Source organism: Taeniopygia guttata, chromosome 2 (genome assembly GCF_048771995.1).
Source record: "Taeniopygia guttata chromosome 2, bTaeGut7.mat, whole genome shotgun sequence".
NCBI classification, from domain to species: domain Eukaryota; kingdom Metazoa; phylum Chordata; class Aves; order Passeriformes; family Estrildidae; genus Taeniopygia; species Taeniopygia guttata.
Window position 1 is genome coordinate 84,177,345 of NC_133026.1, and position 17,656 is coordinate 84,195,000.

At 37.5% G+C, this 17,656-nt stretch overlaps 1 long non-coding RNA gene across 1 annotated transcript; it reads right to left on the bottom strand.

Moving 5' to 3' along the window:
• Positions 1–15,781: 15,781 nt before the first annotated feature.
• Positions 15,782–17,060, bottom strand: LOC140682374 (uncharacterized). The gene is made up of 2 exons (XR_012054003.1): positions 16,841–17,060; positions 15,782–16,411 (listed from the first exon to the last, which is right to left on the bottom strand). It is a non-coding gene; the product is annotated as an uncharacterized lncRNA (long non-coding RNA).
• Between the last annotated feature and the right edge of the window lie 596 nt (positions 17,061–17,656).

The window sequence follows — 17,656 nt, forward strand, 5'->3', positions numbered from 1 at the left end:
TAGTTAAATCCTTGTTATGTTCCATCTAACAATTGTCTGTGAACTCCATGATATAAGAAATAGGCAGTAACGTCTTTCCTAATTAATGAAATACTACTTTGGGAGAAGTAAGGTAAGATGACTTTTCAGATTTCCTATAATTTTTTATAATTCAAAAAATTGTAGTTGTTTACCGATGATTTTGTAGTTGAGAATACACTATCTCAAATGAAAGTATCTTCAGTATAGTGCAATCAAGTTTGTCTTTTCTTAAAAAAAAAAAAAAAAGAAAAATCTGGTTTCCCTTTTCTTAAAAAAATAGTAAAAATCTTTTCATAGAGGTAAGCAGTGGCAAAGAGCTATTGTAAGATGTTGTCTTGTGAACTGCCAAAAGAGGTCCCCTCAATAAGTGTCACTCACGACAACCTTCTGCTCTTCTTAAATCTAGACACTCAGGTCCTACACTTGCCCTTTCCAGACCATTGCTAAGTTTGTGGGGTTTTTTAAGTTTGAACTTGACTAAACTACATTTGACCTACATACCTGGATTTCTTGTCTGTGAAATCTCATAAGTAATAGTACCTATATCAGAAGGAGGTCTCTGAAGATATGGAAGAGGTGATAAAAAATGTAACACCTTTAAATAGTTAATATAACAAAAAAGCGTTCTCAATCTAAGATGCTCTGACAGTCAGTCAGTGTGAGTTGGACATCCAGTTCCTCTTTAACGGCAAGTATTACCTCCAGACACTTCTGGCTGACCTTCACATCATCTGCACAGATGCATGTTGTGATGAATTGGGTTTTCCTCAAACAACAGCAAAAGTTCAGGCCTAAGTCCATCCCCTCACATAATGAGAGCAAAGGATTGCTCTTTCTATATTCCTTTACACTTGAAGTAACTAACTGCAGATATATTTGTTTAAAGACTAGACACTTGGTTAAACCATAATTTAAATGCCTTTCAAGGATGCAAGTGGAGTTTGAACACAGCTCCAGCTTGAGAATGACTGCATGGTATCTGTGGGGCAGAAAATAGGCAAACTGTAAACAACAAAGGTGTGTAGCAGGGTGCCTGCCGAGAAATCTTTGAAGGCATTAGGCAGCTGCTGAAATACTTTAAATGGTGGGTATTTTTAACTTTTATTGTTGAGAACTCCTCTGTCCCACTGAGTTTCATTTCTTTTGTGACACTGAGCTTCTTTAAAACTGTAAACAATGGAAGCACAATTTTCTTTGTGCTCTAAAAGTACTCCTCTCCACAGAATATTAGATGTTCAAGAGCATAAATAATCTTTTCCATAAAATATAAGCAGAAATATTTTCTATTGAGTATTTTGTTTGCAGTTTTGACAACAGGGAGTAAATTTTCAGTACGCCACTTGAAATTTTGCAGGCAAGTCAACTCTCCTTAATTTTAAAAAGAGTTTTGTGACTTGTCATTGAGGTACCAGATGAAAACTAAGTCTTGCATGTGACCCCTAAGTATCTATTCTTTCATAATTTTACCAAAGTATCCATCATCTGTATCATTATTGGCAATACAGTAACATTTCTTTTTAAAGCTAAAGTAATTTAAAAATGTTGAAGAGTACATCTGTGGATAAAAGAGTGAGTGCATGCTTTATTGAAAACTGACAGGACACTGCTAAAAATATGTTATGTGACACAGATACTGGTCTTTTCACATGGAAAATCATTTTTGCTTAAATATAGCAAAATGAAAAATAGTCATTGTTCATCATCTATGTTTAAAGCTCTTTCTCCACCTTGTTACATACAGCCTTGTCAATGCCAGTACATGGTAATGTTACATGCTAAGGAATACAGGTAATTGAAAATTTTAAGGTAAGAAGTCTTTTATTAAGAGGCTGTTGTTTTTTGGGAATGGTAATCTCTAATTTAGTGATCCTTCTGAAACCACTCCAAACCATGCACCCCTCAGTCACATCTCCCTTCCATTCCCCTCCCCTGTGGAGGGATGGAAAGAATTCAAGGCATAAAAAGTAAAGATCATGGGTTGAGATAAGAAAAATTTACTGGAAAATAGCAATGAGTTAAGAAAACAACAGTAACAGCAACAATACTAATGACATGGGTTACAAGAAGGAGGTACATGATTCACAGGAAAATCCACTGACAATACGTGAATGCTCCCTCCTCCAGGCTGTACCACCTGGATGGAATCCCTTCCTCAGTCACCAGAAAATTAAGTAAAATTGCATAGAATCACCTCCAGGTCCTTGCAATAACCTCTCTTGACTAAGGACAGCACGCTGCTCTTGGGATAGGAAAATGTGTGTTCTCTTTTCTCCTGGCATTCTGCATTGTAATGTTGGGAGGATCACAGCCGACTACATCTAAAAGGGGTTTGTAGGAATTATATCAATGTTATGGTTTGACACTAGCACAATGCCAGTGCTCCTATGAAAATGCAATTTCTTAATTGAATGCTGTGAAATGTAATTGAGAATAGACTAAAGTAGGCTTAAGCTTAATAACAAGAAAAAAACTTTATTAAGCTACTATTATTATACTACTATAAAAGGAAAAATAAAGGAAAAAAAACATACATAAAAATCAAAATGAAAACTTTCTAAAGCATTCTTCCTCCCACAACCTACTTCTAATAAACTACAGTGAGACACAACCTGGACCCCAATCAGGTTTCTACTCTTTAGATAATTGATTCTTAGTCTATTGAGGGAGAGAGGAGCTCTTCTTGTGCTATAGACCCTCCAAGAAACACAGCTGCTACATTTTGTGTTTCTATGTCACTACGCCCGGAGAAAAAGTTTGCTAATGGTGACCTTTTCTTTTTTATATACAGTACTTTTACTACTAATGCATAAATGGACAGACTGCTTTTAGGATTTTTTCTTTTCAAGGATGCCCTGCTAAGAGGGGAAAAAATAACAGTTTAGTTTTTTTTATTTTTGGGACACAGTTGCCCCCATTTTTTCTTGGGGCTGAGGGTTTAAGAATACGGATTTTTTTTTCTTCTTCTTCTCTGAAGTCAGGGGGGTACTACTACAAACTTTTTTAACTTTTCTCTGTTCACTCCACTTCTGTCTCTTCCAGCTAAAGTAGGTCTCTTTGGCTTACTGGCATTTTCTTAAAATACAGTCTTTCTTGGAGGAGAAGATCGGTTTAGTCTGTAGCTACTAAAGAAAAAGGTTAGTCAAAAGCCACTCCATCATCTCTTCTTACCTAAAATTTTTCTTTCTAACATCTCAAGGTTTAAGTTGTTTCTTTTCTTTTTTTTTTTAACTGAAGAAGAAAAAAATTTTATAAAGCTTTCATTTTTTAAGGAAGAATTAAAAGTCCCGACTCCCAAAGATAGCTTACCGCCCAGACTCCAGCGCCCAGAGGCATCTAAGCACCTTGCAGCCCCACCCCAGTCTTTTCTTTCTCTGCAGTGAACTGCTAACAAAATTGAGAGAGAGAGAGAGAGAGAGAGAGAGAGAGAGAGAGAGAGAGAGAGAGAGAGAGAGAGAGACTGAGACTCTAGGAGGGGAGAACAGAGACATTTCAGATTTTTTCCACCCTTCTAGCTGCAAGGAGTTAGCCCGGTTTTAGTTTCTCTACCCTTAGGCTTACCTCAGCCACGCCATAGGCCTTCCCCTCCCCCACCCAGCCACAGACCAGGCAGGGGAGAGGCTGCACTGTACGCTAACTAGAACTAAAAAGAGCAAGTTTTTTTAGGAATTCTGCTTTTAACCCCTCTGTGTTCTCAAAGGCGTGTCTACCTTTAATTAATCAATGTCTAAATTAACCTCTTCCTTCCAGAATTTTTTTTTTTTTCCTGTGTCACACCACAACAATCCTTTACAATCCTTCCGGTCTCTTCTCACTCCTCTTCCTCTCCCATATCCCCTTTCATAAACTGTGACACTTGTAAAGACGTGTGAGGGCTCCAGGACGGTTTGGGTGGGTACAGACGAGAGATCTCTGTTGGTTGCTCTAGGAGGATAAGGTTTATTCGGGATGGAGAGAGGCCTTGCCTCGAGCTGCTAAACACAGCACGTGGCCGGGCCTGAGGTGATGGGGGAGGTAAGAGACAAAGGGAAGAGCAGGGAATCCAGGAGGAAGTTCCAGCAGGCGAGGGGAAGATCCAAGAGGGCGTATGGCCTCTTATCAGGGGCGCTCCAAGGTGGGCTGGAACAGGACTTGGGCCAATGGGGTCACAGACACTTGATGTTTCAGGGGAGGGTTACAGATGTGGGGTGAACCATACATTCTGTGGGGTGAGATGGAACAGTCCATTTGACTTTTGGACCCCTCTGTAGGTAAGGGTATTGTCCAGCCAGTAGGGGACATGATATTCATCCTGGCTGTACTATTGTGGTTCTTCTGCTAGACAATCATATTTATCTATCCTTCCCAACAGACACTGACCTCCCTGTAAGGAATTTTAAGACCTATTAATTAGAAGTTATGTGTAAGAGATAGCATAATTGATAAGATTAGCAGCATGATTGCATTAAACAGGATGCAAGCTAAACCAGTGCAGGGTTACAGAAAAAGGTGGCAGCTTGTTTGTGTCCATTCAGTAACACCACTGGCAGCACTCAGGTGCATCATTACAAAAGGCAGCAGGCATGCCTGTTGAAAGCTTCTTCAAGGTCCACCTTCTATGTCTGAATTATTTTATATCAATGGAGTTACACTGCTATTAAACATAAATTTATTCATTGGTGGTTATTCAAACTTAAGATTTAGAAAATCGCTGTCTGGTTACAATGCAGGGTACTTGCTTTTGGTTCTGATTGTGAGGCCAATTCTGTTTCTCCTGAAAGTGATGGTGAAAGTAAGTGTTTCTGGACTTAATGGCATACTTAGCTAAGATACTCTGGTATCGCAGGAGGGACTGGGAGGTATGTGGAATATAAATCAGCGGTTCATTTCTAGATTTTGCATCCAACTGCCCACTGGGAAATGGTTTTATATGTATAAAATAACTTCCAAAGGGCCTCCATGCTACATCTCAGGGTGTTTACAAAACCAAAAATTAGAAAGAAAAATGCTTCAAAAACAAAAAACTAAAAGGGCAAGAAAGAAACTTTGAATTTCTGTATATTAAACAATTAGAAAGATCTGGAACCAGATAATTATATAAAAAATTCCATTTTACATATGTGCCTCTAGAGTTTTGAAGAGGTGCAATACTGCCAAGCAAACAGCTCAGCATGAGAGCTGAACAATCAAAGAAACTGCAAAAAGCTAAGCCTGCTAAAATTATGCCATTTTGTTCAATCTTATAAATTTGCATACAAAGACTCTAGGTCTATTTCAGAAGCTTCTTCAAGAAAAAAGAAATAATATCCCTGGAAAAAATGAGATGTTTGTTTAATTATATTTGAAAAATAGGAGAATATGTACATGATAGATTAAAATAAATGCAGGGATTTTGATTTAATATCTGTGTATACATACAAAGAGGGCATCACAATAGTGGAAGATTGTTCTCTCTTCACCTCTTTCCCCACCTGGCTGAATTTAAATTACAAGGTTATCACTGCAGTAATCTCAGCATCAAATATCTGAGAACAGCCTCAAGATTTACATTTTTATAGATGTTAGCTATAACTCAAGGCAGTTAAATTACAGTATTAAAGGATAATTGAAAAGTCAAGATGCCATGCTGTAATATCATATATTGCACTGAATCAGCCTAACTCTTATACTAAAGAAAAAGAAAAAAAGAAGAAAAAAGAAAAAGAAAAAGAAAAAGAAAAAGAAAAAGAAAAAGAAAAAGAAAAAGAAAAAGAAAAAGAAAAAGAAAAAGAAAAAGAAAAAGAAAAAGAAAAAGAAAAAGAAAAAGAAAAAGAAAAAGAAAAAGAAAAAGAAAAAGAAAAAGAAAAAGAAAAAGTTCTACAGGATAGAATGCATTGTAAACCACCAACTCTTTCTGTAAAAGTACTGTCAAGTCAAAACTGACAAGAAAACTTCTAAAGAGGCTGCTTTAGGTTGTCATACTACATGATAACTGTTTGGGACTAGTTTACAAAGGGAAAAAAATATGGAGAAACCAAAAATCATCACAAAATACTGTGTTAATGCAATAGCAGATGCAGCTCCACAAGGAGCACAGCATTTCCTTCCTCTGAGATTCTGAAGACTTTCACATGCTGTGAAATATAATGGGACCATAAGGTGGTTAATACTAAATATTAACTACAAAATGAAACTAGACTCTAATTTTCCAATTAATTCCCAGATTTTTTCTAAGCATGTGTAGATGACTGGACATCCATATATCCCACCCAGCAGAAGCACCAGACTCAGCATGTAGCTGCTCCCAGCCTTATTTAATCTATAGAGAGTCAAGCTCTATTGGAAATTAGGTCATAGATGCAGTGGCTTGAATTTCCCCCCCTGGTAGTGTCCCTTATATTTCTGTGGCTCTCATAGGGAACCTAGGGCTTTGTTGCCCTCAAGCTCAGCATCCACAGTCAGAAGAGATAACTGTAAATTATTTCTCTTGAAGCAGACTAACTACTCACTATGAGTAGAGAGGGAATCTCACTTAGCAAATGCCTGGCAGGGGGAAAAAGCCCTTTCACCAGTGCTTACAGATGATTATGTAAAAAAGCCATATCTTCTCAGAGCAGCATAGATTGGAGTATGGAACAATCTCATGCTTCATGCAGCAACTTCCCTTGCCACCTGTAAGCACAGTAAATGGTGATTGCACATTTTCCAGAAGTGTTTCCTCAGAGGCTGGTGGATGCTGTACTGCTGATAGCAGCAAAGGGCTTCCAACACTTCGAGCTTTTACTGGTGATGGAGTACCCACAATAGGCACCTTGTGAAGAGACACCTAAGGGACTCTTATCCCTACTGCACTCCAGGATTGTGCTTGAATTCATGCAGGAGACGCTCAGAATGTTATTCACATTAATGTGCATGCCCCAAGTGCCTCTATGCTGCTCCCAGGAATAAGAAACTCCCACAGCTAATTAGCAGAGTGCAGTCATATGTACATGTATTTTCAGAACATAGTGAGAAGGAAAAATATGGCTGCACTTGAAGTTATGTCATTGTTCACAATGCTTTTTTTGATTTTGTGCCCACTAAAATCAGTTCCAAGTATTAGATACTCGGACTTAAGTTTGCTTCAAGAGGTGATAAAGCAGAGAGAGTAAGAATGGTGATAATAAGTATGATCCCCCTCACATCATAACCACAAGTTTACATGGTACATTCCTCAGACACATGAAATGAATGGAGACAATTAATAAAATATCTTCAACTCTCAATAACTCTAATTTATTTAAAATATTTTTGGTCATGGTTTCATATGGCTTTGCATAATTGCAAAAAAAGTCAACCTCTTCCAGTTGTTTGACTATTTAAATGACTAGGTGTTCCCTTAACTTACAAATATCCTACTCCAGAAACTTCAGAAATGTTATTCCTAATTTACACTGAATGCATGTGAACCATGCTCATAGTCTTTAATTCTGAATTTCAGTTCTTACATTTCTGTTGGAAATCAGCTTTTCTCTCTTAATCCTATTATGCTGCAGTCTCTGCTACTTCTCATTCCTTGAATCTCTTAGTAAGACCATCAGCTGCTTTTATACAGCTTCTATTTTTACCAATACAGCTTGCTGTATTCATAATAGAATTTTTACTTTGATGCCTGTTTGCTTGTGAGTTTAAGATGCAGAAAGACAAAGAGTTACATTTGAATAACATTTGTTACTTTTTTTTTTTTTTATCAAGAATGAGACTAATGTACTAGACACTCCACTAATTCTGGACTTCTAAATTTCCAGTGTCTAAATTTTGTGGCTCAGTTAGGAAGGCCACATTGCTGTACTTTCTAAATAATAAATGATTGGTAAGAAGGACAAATGACTAAAAGAAAAATAAATATATTTCAACTGAAACAAATTAGAAGATGCAGAGCTCATCCAGAGAATCTTAGTTTAATATTACAAAGCAATGAATATTTAGTTACTTAGATATTTCACCGTTTGTTTTCTACACTTTCTTGGGACAAAGAAGCATGATAAAAAACATCTAGCAAATCACTGAAATATTTGTTAGAATAAAAAAAAAAACAGGAAAAAATAATTAATTTGTATCAGAAGTTATATATTATTTTCTTTTTCTTTTTTTTTTTAATAATAAAATGAACCTTGTGGTAACATGACATATTTAATTTTGTGTCAGTGTTCATTTTAGTGTCTAGCTACCTGCTGGAGGAGCATAATTGCCTCTGCCATTCTGGGTTTTCCATGTCCTACTTCCCCTTGCATAGCAGGCAGGATGTGTCCCTGGCTGGCTCTGATGCAGTTTCCTGTGATGCTCTATGGCTTTTTTTGTTACAACAGTTCACTGTATCCTCTGTGCCCTTTGTATCACTGCAGGCACAGGCCACAAGCTCCAGGGTTTCTGTGGGATTAGTGTGAGCATATATTTTGACATCACTAGGACAAGGCCTTTCTGCACTGCCAAATCTTTAGTCATGCAAAATAAAACACATTTAATGAGGTTTCAGGATTTCTGTAGAGAATTTTTTGATAAACCAGTGCCTTTATATACTTTCTAATGCATATAAAAGAATGTAGAGGAAAATATAAATATGGAAAATAAAATTTTAATGGATTTTAATGTTTATTCATAACAACAGCAATTTTCTGGATGATACTTTCTTATGAGCTGTTGTCTTTTATCTCAAAGAACTGAGGTGATGGATGCTTTAGAGAAACATCTTCCTACGCACACTTAACCATGCCATTAGAGTCAATTCCCTCCATTCACTGGAACATAGTAAAATGAAAATTACCAAAATTTAGGCATGACAATCAAAGCTTATTATTGTGGCTTGCGGAACAAAAAAATCACTCACTTAATTTTATTTATTTTTTTGGCTATCTACTGGGATAGAGTTAAAATTAAAACTTACAGATTAAATATTTTCTTTAAAATGAGATCTTTTCCCACTACTGTTCATTGTAGAATTCCTACCACTTCAGTGGAATTTGAGATAAACTAGTGCTGAACATATTTAATCTGAGTTTTCCACAAGCTAAACTCTTGAGAAGTGCTCAGCTGGGAGAAGAAAATATTAGTGATTTTATGAGAATTTCAGATGGAAATAAAACTTTTAAGTCAGTTTCAAAAAACTTCAATATTATTTGAAAACTTTAAAAGAAAAAATATCTTTTTTATTTTAAAAGTTTCTTAATTTTAATAGCTTAAGCAAGACTGTTTAGAAAGGGAGCTTTCAAGGGCTTTTATTGGAAACAAACACCTTCATGAATCAGAAGATGTTTTGGTTCAGTGGGGCTGAGTATCAAATGCTGTGAAAACAATGAAGAAAGCAACATTTTTTTAATTAAAAAAAAATGTTTTTGGCCTATCATATCATTATTTTAGAAGACAAAGCAGTAAACCAGTAGAACCCTTGACTCATTCTCTTAGGAACAGCAGATATACTGTTGTTATATTTATTTTGTTTAAAAATAGATGTACTTTCTTGAGAAGAAAAAAAAAGCTTTTTCATCAATTTTGCATGTTTCACAACTTTTATTACAAAAGGTAGGCTTACTCTATAAATGAAAATGTGGAAGAGGCATCTTGCATGGTCTCTGAACTCTGAATGATCCATTAAATAAGTGCTTTTATTCTCTTGACAGAAGGAGAGACTATAAAATTTGACAATGTGCTTCAGTCTCAAACCCAGCATGTTGCTGACCTGCTTCAGAAACATAGGAGTGGTCACCCAGAAAGCTGGGTCTCCCAAAATGTCAGCCTAGGGGCAAGCTGCCCTGCAGCCCACCACAGCTACTTGTTAAGAAAAAAACAGCAGATCAGAAGCTACCCATCATCCCAGCCAGCAGCTTGTGTGAAAATGTAAGGAAAGCTGGAGCACCTCTTCATTCCTGAATGCAATTATCATAACCCCAGTGCAGTGAGCATGCAGATATGAGGTGGGAAATGCTCCAATACTCTATGATAATTTCTCGTTTATTTTGATGAAACTCAAAACACAGATGAGTCACAGTAAAATGTTTTTTCTCATCTGAAAACTGCTTTTGGAGGAGTGATTCTCAATGGGAAAAGGTTCGATCTTTGTTTTTGTGCAGCTTGACAGGAAGCACTCAAGCCTAGCTTTGCAAAATTTGCTAAAACCACTCGGTAGAATATTAATCTGTTTCTAAATGTGCTGTTATAATATATCAAACAGAAAAATATTCTGGTTCAAATGCCATATCAATAAAATACCCGCTCTTTCAGCTCAACACAAGCTTAAGATTCATGGAATTTAGGCAAGTTCTCACCAGTAGGAACATAGCTGGACAAATTGCTGAGTAATTGCTTAATTTAAAACATGCAGTTTAATGCTTCCTGTATTAAGCATAAAGATTATTCGTCTCCTTCTTCCCCTGATTACCTACAGTCAGGGCAGGAGGCTAGCAGAAAGTTAGCAGCCAGATTGACCAGGAAGATTTTCTCAGTATTGTCCTGTCTATCTTGAAGAATGCTCCTGTGACTTCCCACCAGCTCACCCTGCACAGGAGAAAACAGTGAAGAAGAATAAGTGCTGCCAAAATAAAGGCAAAGTGAAAGAAACAGCTTCAGATATTTGCAGCATTGCTAGTATATTGCAACTGTATGTGTTTTTCCCTTTCTAGCAAAAGTGCTGATGATACCCCTGAAAATGCTGCCTGGGATGTAGCAACTTGAATGAGAAGGGGGTTGCAAGGACAGGATGAGTGAGCCCTGCAAGCCAGTCAGCCACAGATATTTTCTTCCCGTGCATAGCTCCCTTTTGGCACTCAGTGCCTGGTTTATTAGATTGAAATCTTCTTGGGAGAGAAAAGCTTCTGTGAAACTTTGCTCCAAAGATCAAAGTCATAAGCTTCTGAAAAGCATACTTGGATATTTTTTATGAATAAAAGAGAAGAGGGGGTGAAGGGAAAGCAATGGAGAGTCAGGTCTGAGAAGGCACTATGTAGGGATACAGAGTAGCAGAAGGAAAATATGACAGGAATTCAGCTGTGAAGGAAAAGGAGACTAAATCAAAAGGCAATTGTAGAAAATAAGCTTATAATTACTGCAGCAGTTTCCTTCTCTGAGCATTAGAGTGAATGCTCAGCTCTGGTTTTTTTTACTGTCACAAAGTGCTATGAAAAGCATCAGCAAGGTAGAATTCGCGTATCAGAGAGGAAAGTGTAGGAATTGTGTGCCCATGGGTGCAAACAAGTGCAGACAGCTGTTTGCTGTCTGGTTCTGCCAGGAGCCAGGTTTAATGCAGGAGCTCTAAATCCAAAGGATATATTGCTCATAGGATAACCCTGCACTTAGGACAGTATGGCTTCTAGCCAGGTCAGAGGGTGGGAGCACAAGTATCTGTCCTATTTATAGAGGTAACACTTCAATGTGAGCAAGAGCTGGAAGACCACACACTTGTGTCACACAGGGCTGCAGTCTCTCCACTGCCTCTTCCATAGGGAGATATAGCCAAGGGATGACTTACAAGTACTTTAGTTTGAGTCACAGAGGCCTGTACATATCACTTGGAAAATTAAAATGGTCACAGTAGATGCTCCTTTGCCCTGGAAAAAAAAAATCTACTAGGCACAATAATATAGAAGAATTAAATTTTCTAATTTGTTGCAGATTAAATCTTAATCTATATGGAATACAATATGCATCCATATAATTCATAATGCACTTCAGTTATTATTATGCTCATTAAAAAAAAAAAAAAAAAAAAAAAAAGAGGAAAAACCCTAGGAAATTGTATTAAACCAGCAGCACCCCTTTACTACATGAAAGGTAAGATCATAAAACCAGCTGCTCAGGGTAAGGAAAAGCTGGAATGAAGATTACCAGTGCTCCTTTTATACATCTGTGTTGGAATTAATTACATAATCATACAGCTTATTTTTTCACAAGACTCCTGCCTTAGTGCACAGCATGAATGTGGCTCTCTGAATGGGTAACTTCAATATTTCAAATATAGGGAGCTTCCAATATTCAATTGATTGATTCCAAATACTTAAAAATTGGTTTGGTTTGCATACAAATTGATCCTGAATTAGGCAATGGTCATGCCCATGATGAAAACACTTCAGTTAAATCACACATAGAGAAAGCTTAATTGATACTTTATGATTTCTCAGCAGATGTCTACATTCAAATGAAATAAATGTAAAAGAATTTGTTAAACATATGTAGGTACTGTATCTGAATAAATAATTTGCATTTGTTCAAATGAAGTTTTATGCAGTAGGAGGTGCTGGTTATACCAGCAAGCCATAAACATGACTTTATTCTTGTCTCCCCTTTTCATATTATGCATTAAAATGAATCCAGAATGGGACTGATTTCCTCTATATTATGTCAGCATCATGCTGATGCAACTCTCTAATTTCAGTCTTTTACCACCTAACTGCCTGTTATAGCAGTAAAAGCCAGTCTACACACATATACACTGTATTTATTTTCCTATAATTTCTTTTTAGATAAAGAATAAAATCATATGAGAACTCTTTAGGGCTAAGAGTTTGAATTCTAAGTAAAATGGGGCACAGCTGAAACAAACAGAAAAAGTGGAAGAGTGAAATTTCATATGTGGGTCCTAATATGATTATGAGTGCCAGTTCATTTTCCTTCTCTTACAGTCTGAGTATCCTTTTACTGAATGTCCTTGCAATGAATTCTCTCTGTAACCCCAGTCTCTCCATTTATGAAAGCCATCATGATGCTATGAAGAAGATGATGCAGAAAAATAAATGCAGATTAGATATTGGTGTGTGAAATACAATGCTGCCAGTTCTTTTTATCCTTTCTGCAACTTGATCCAAATGCTGTGACTACGTTATTGTGGTTAAGATTAATGGGTAAAATATTTTCCCACAAGAAACCACCACTTTTCGCCTCTTAATTACCAGATATTAAAAAAGAACAAGTAGTTATTCTTCTGTGTACTCGCCTGTACCTTTTAGCTAATTAGATAACTGCTAAGGGATTTCATGCAGATTTTGCTGTGATGTTGCAGGATTATTGACATTAGAAATTATGTCTCAATAATGTAGTCTAGCATGATGTCATACACTGATAGTCATTATGTCAGCTTTTTGTGCCCCTTCAAAAAGGAGCTTTATCTAATATCTCTTAATATCTATAGTATCTTGCTTCCTGATGCTTTCATATGCATGGCTAAGAATGGAAGTGGGACCAAAGTTCCAAAGGACATTAGGGATTATGTAGCTCAGACGCCCCTTAAACTACGAGGCAAGTCCATAATTTTTAAAGGTTTTACAAAGTTAAACTTTTTATAAGAACAGGAAAGTTTCAAATGAATGGATTGGGGAACACCAAAACTTCTATACTGTACTAATATTTATGGCACTTCTGCACTGCTAGAGCAGCACAAATGTGTCATGAGAAGTTTAAGTGTCCTGTTCACTTTCTAGAGATATAAAGGATTAATAAAACTGAAGACAGGGGAGAGTTGGACCATTGGCATTTTAAAGGGAGATTATTTTCATCAATTGAGATGGGAAAAGGGCAGTCTCAAAGATGCTCAGATGACTGCTTTCTTGGGATTAAGAGCAAACGTTCTATTTCAGTTTGGCACCTATCCTGCAGTTTTTACTATTTTAGCAATGTGTTTGAAGCTACTATTTTGTTCTTGATAGATTTCCGCCCACAGTCTAGCAGAGACAGTACCAGTGGGTTAAAGCCTTTGAATTGAATTAGCCAGCCACACACTCCTACTGATTTATAGCAGAACAGACTTCTTATTTTTTATTCATCTTTCATGTTGTGAATCCAAACCCAAAATTACAACTTCATTAAGGACTATGAATTAAGAGCTGTAAATCTTTCATAAACTACTTATAGATTTAGTAGATAGGAAAGAACTGTGGTAAACACTCTAAGTCACTACAGTCTTCATTTCAATTTATATTTCTGAAAATGTCACAGAAAGTCTTAAAATCTATGAAAATCTATGCAGCGATTGATTACTTCAATTTTACTTTCTTTTTTAGTTCTGTGATTGCAAATATTGTGTTGAAGTTAATGCAAGTATGCTATTGTAATTGTAGCACTATTGCACTTGTGATTAGCACTACATATGGTAGTAGATCTTCATGTTTCATAGTTTTCTGCAGCAGCCTTCCTACAGACATTTAAAACTGTGTCAACAATATAAAAATCTCATTATTTAGGTTTTTTAATTTGTCATGATGATCTGTGCCTTTGTTTGCAGGGACAAATCCTGTTACCTACTAGGACCAGAAGAGAGCCAGTGCTGAATGCACAATGTCCATACCATACATGATTTGGCACTTAGAGCAATTTGGAATTGCTCTAATCTGGTTCCATGGATAGATTACTAGCAGAAGTGAACATGGTCCAGGTACAGTTTCATCAAAAATTAAACCAACATCTTTCTATGATATGAACCAAAATTAAATAAGTTGGGATGATCGGAGGAAAATTTCTAATACGGGTAATTTTAAAACGGAAAGTGAAGTCAATAAAAATTGTTGCCATCACTATTTTACAAAATATGTAAAAATGCATAAACCAGTATGATCTCCATTTAAATAGCAGAAATCACCCAATTGCCTGTCCTTTGTAATTAAAACTGATTACAAATTCAAATATTCTTTCTGTTTTTTTCTTTCTTGCATATGTTTGAAAATATTGGGGAAAAATTTTGTTCTTGAGATTTCCTAGTTTTCCTGTTGAAAACAGTAACAAAAAAAATTTGATATCTTGACTTTTTGAAAGTCAACAGATTTTGAATGTTATGTTGATAAGCAATACATTTTTTTTCCATAAAAGTTACTTCTCATTTTATTTTTGTCCTTTTTGTATAAGAGCACTTCTAGAGATTGACAAACATTGTTCCTAATGCCCTTAAGGGAGGTACTTCCTGTTACTACATGCAAGACAAGGGTTTTAGTTGCTGCAAATTTAGACTGGAAATGCATATATTTTAATTGGGACCTCCCATGTCCATTGTGAATCCAAAAGCTAGTGAAAAGGGTTAATTCTTCTTTGACCTGTGAGTGACATGCAAATTTTCCTGAGATGGCTCCCAGAAAATTAAATGCTCCCAGTACTTAAAGATTCAATATAGTTTCTTCTTTTCAATAAACATCTGTTGCTATGCATTACATTTGATTCAAACTTTCTAACTGGATTACCTGGTGTAAAGCGCCTTTCTTGCAAACAAACCTTTCAATAATCTGTTTGCAGTCATGTCAGGTAAGTTTTCTCTTTGAAACTTAAACTTTTTTCTAATTGAATCACTGACATTTGTATTGCCATAATATATGTTTCTTACTACAGTCACAGAGCCCTCTCAATGTAGGCACACAGAATGAGAGGCAGTCCCTGGCCTGGTATGGTTTGTTAATTGGCCAGATAAATGATGGGAGGTGGGACCTTGTCTAAGGTAATAACAGAGGTCACTCATGAAGACAGCGCTGGAACATTTTACTGATTACACTAAACTCCAGTGCCACATTGATGGACCTCCTAATGGCATTTAAAATGCACAGTCATTCAAGCTGGGGAAACAGAAATTAAACACATCACTTAAACAGATCTCCCCCCACCAGTATTTCTCAGTTTTTGTTTCTTTCTAAACAGAAAAAAAATATCCTTTAGGACTTAAATAGCAGACATCTCTTTCTGCTCCTTCAACTAATACCTTGTCATGGTTTGACGCTGGCACAATGCCAGCGCCCCATGAAAATACAACTTACCAATCAAATGCTGTGAAATGTGATCAAGGACAGAGCAAAGCAGACCAAACTTAATAACAAAGGAAAAAGCTTTATTACACTACTACTACTACTACTATAAAAGGAAAAGAAAGGAAAGAAAAAAAAACACACAAAATTCGAAATGAAAACCTTCCAAAACATTTCTCCTCCCTCCACCCAACTCCACCAAACCCCAGCGAGACCCATTTGGATCCTTAATCAAGTTTTCACCCTTCAATATAATCAATACTGAGTCCATCGGGGAAGAGAGGAGTCCCCCTTGCAACCATAGACCCCCAGGAAACACAACTGCCACCTTTTGTGTTTCCAATGTCACACGTGGCACCGACCAGACACCCCGGGCCAGTGTGACATTCTCTTCTCCATGTCACAGTGCTCTCACCACCGTGCATGGACAGAGACTGCTTATAGGGCCCCTTTAAGGATGCTTTGCCAAGGACCACCAGGAACAACAGTCCAGTATCACAATTTGGGACTAGAGTCCCCCCCATTTTCCCCTGGGGCCGAGGGTCCAAAAGACAGAGATCGCCTTCTCTTCTTCCTGAAGATGGAGGGCATCCCCACACCCTCCTCAGCTCTCTCTCTGTCCACTCCAAAACTGGTAGTTGCTGCAGAAGGTCTCTTGGTTCACCAATGCATCCCCCTAAAATGCAGTCCCTCTTGAAAGAAAGAGTGGTTCAGTCTATGGTAAACAAGCAGAGTCCAGCCAAAAAGCCACTCTATCATCTGCCCCCCAACCTTCTTCTCTAAACATCTGAGGTTTCAAGCTGTCTCTCTTTCTTCTTCAAATTCAGGAGGAGTAATATTTCATAAAGCCTTCATTTCTCAGGAAGGGTTAAAAGTCCCAACTCCCAAGGATGGCTCGCTGCCCAGGCTCCAGCTCCCACGGCCCGGCTGGGCACCTTGCGGCCCCCCCCAGCTCTTCTCCTTCCCTGCGGCGAACTGCTGATAAAACCACCGAGTCTCTGTCTCTTTTCTCTCCTGGGAGATAGAGAGACTCTGGGGGGAGCGGAGACATCCCAGATTTCTCCACCCTTCCATCTGGGGGGGGCCAGGTCTGATTGCATCCCCTCCACCCTTGGGCCTACCTCCACAGGCCGCATGGCTCCCCTCCCCCACCCAGCCCGGGCTGGGCAGGGGAGAGGTCCGTACCATGCGGTGACCGGAACCAAAGAAGGACGAGTCCTCCTGGGAATTCCGCTTTTAACCCCTCTGTGTTCTCAGAGGCGTGTCCACCTTCAATTGGTCACCCCAAGTGTCAGTATCTAAACCTGACCCCTGACTGGTGAAACTCTTCCTTCTAAAAAAAAATTCTCTTCCCGTGTCAAACCATGACATACCTTTATATTTGTTCCTTTCTGGCAAATCAAAGAGAAATAAGGTAAATCATTCTTCCAGCCTCTTATATACATGTACTTTGAAATGGCAGATAAAATCAAACAGCTAAGAAACAATTCCAGCATCTTCTTAACAGGACTAGAACTAGTGGCAGGCAATAAGGTTCTATTATTTGTATTTAATAGGACTTAACCTGCTCTTGGTCACAGTGTAGCACTACTACACAGACCTCCTAATCTTTGTCACGCTTAGTGATGTGTTGTCTTTTAATATTTTTTCCCACCCTATAGAAATAATATAATAATTACTGTTAACTGATGTATCCCTCAGGAACTATATCATAATGTCTCACATACAAGCTTTCCTAAGCTTGGAATGCTGACTTTATCTAACTGGATTTCTCAGATTAGGCACTAAAAATATAGATGCATTTCCCCTCTTCCTTAATTATTATTTTGTTTTTAAAAAATCGTCAAATATGCTTCTTTCTGTCAGTCTATATGGAAACAGTGGAAGGAGATTAAAAAATTAAGTCTTTCTAATCATACTGTTGTTTGTGAGAAGGG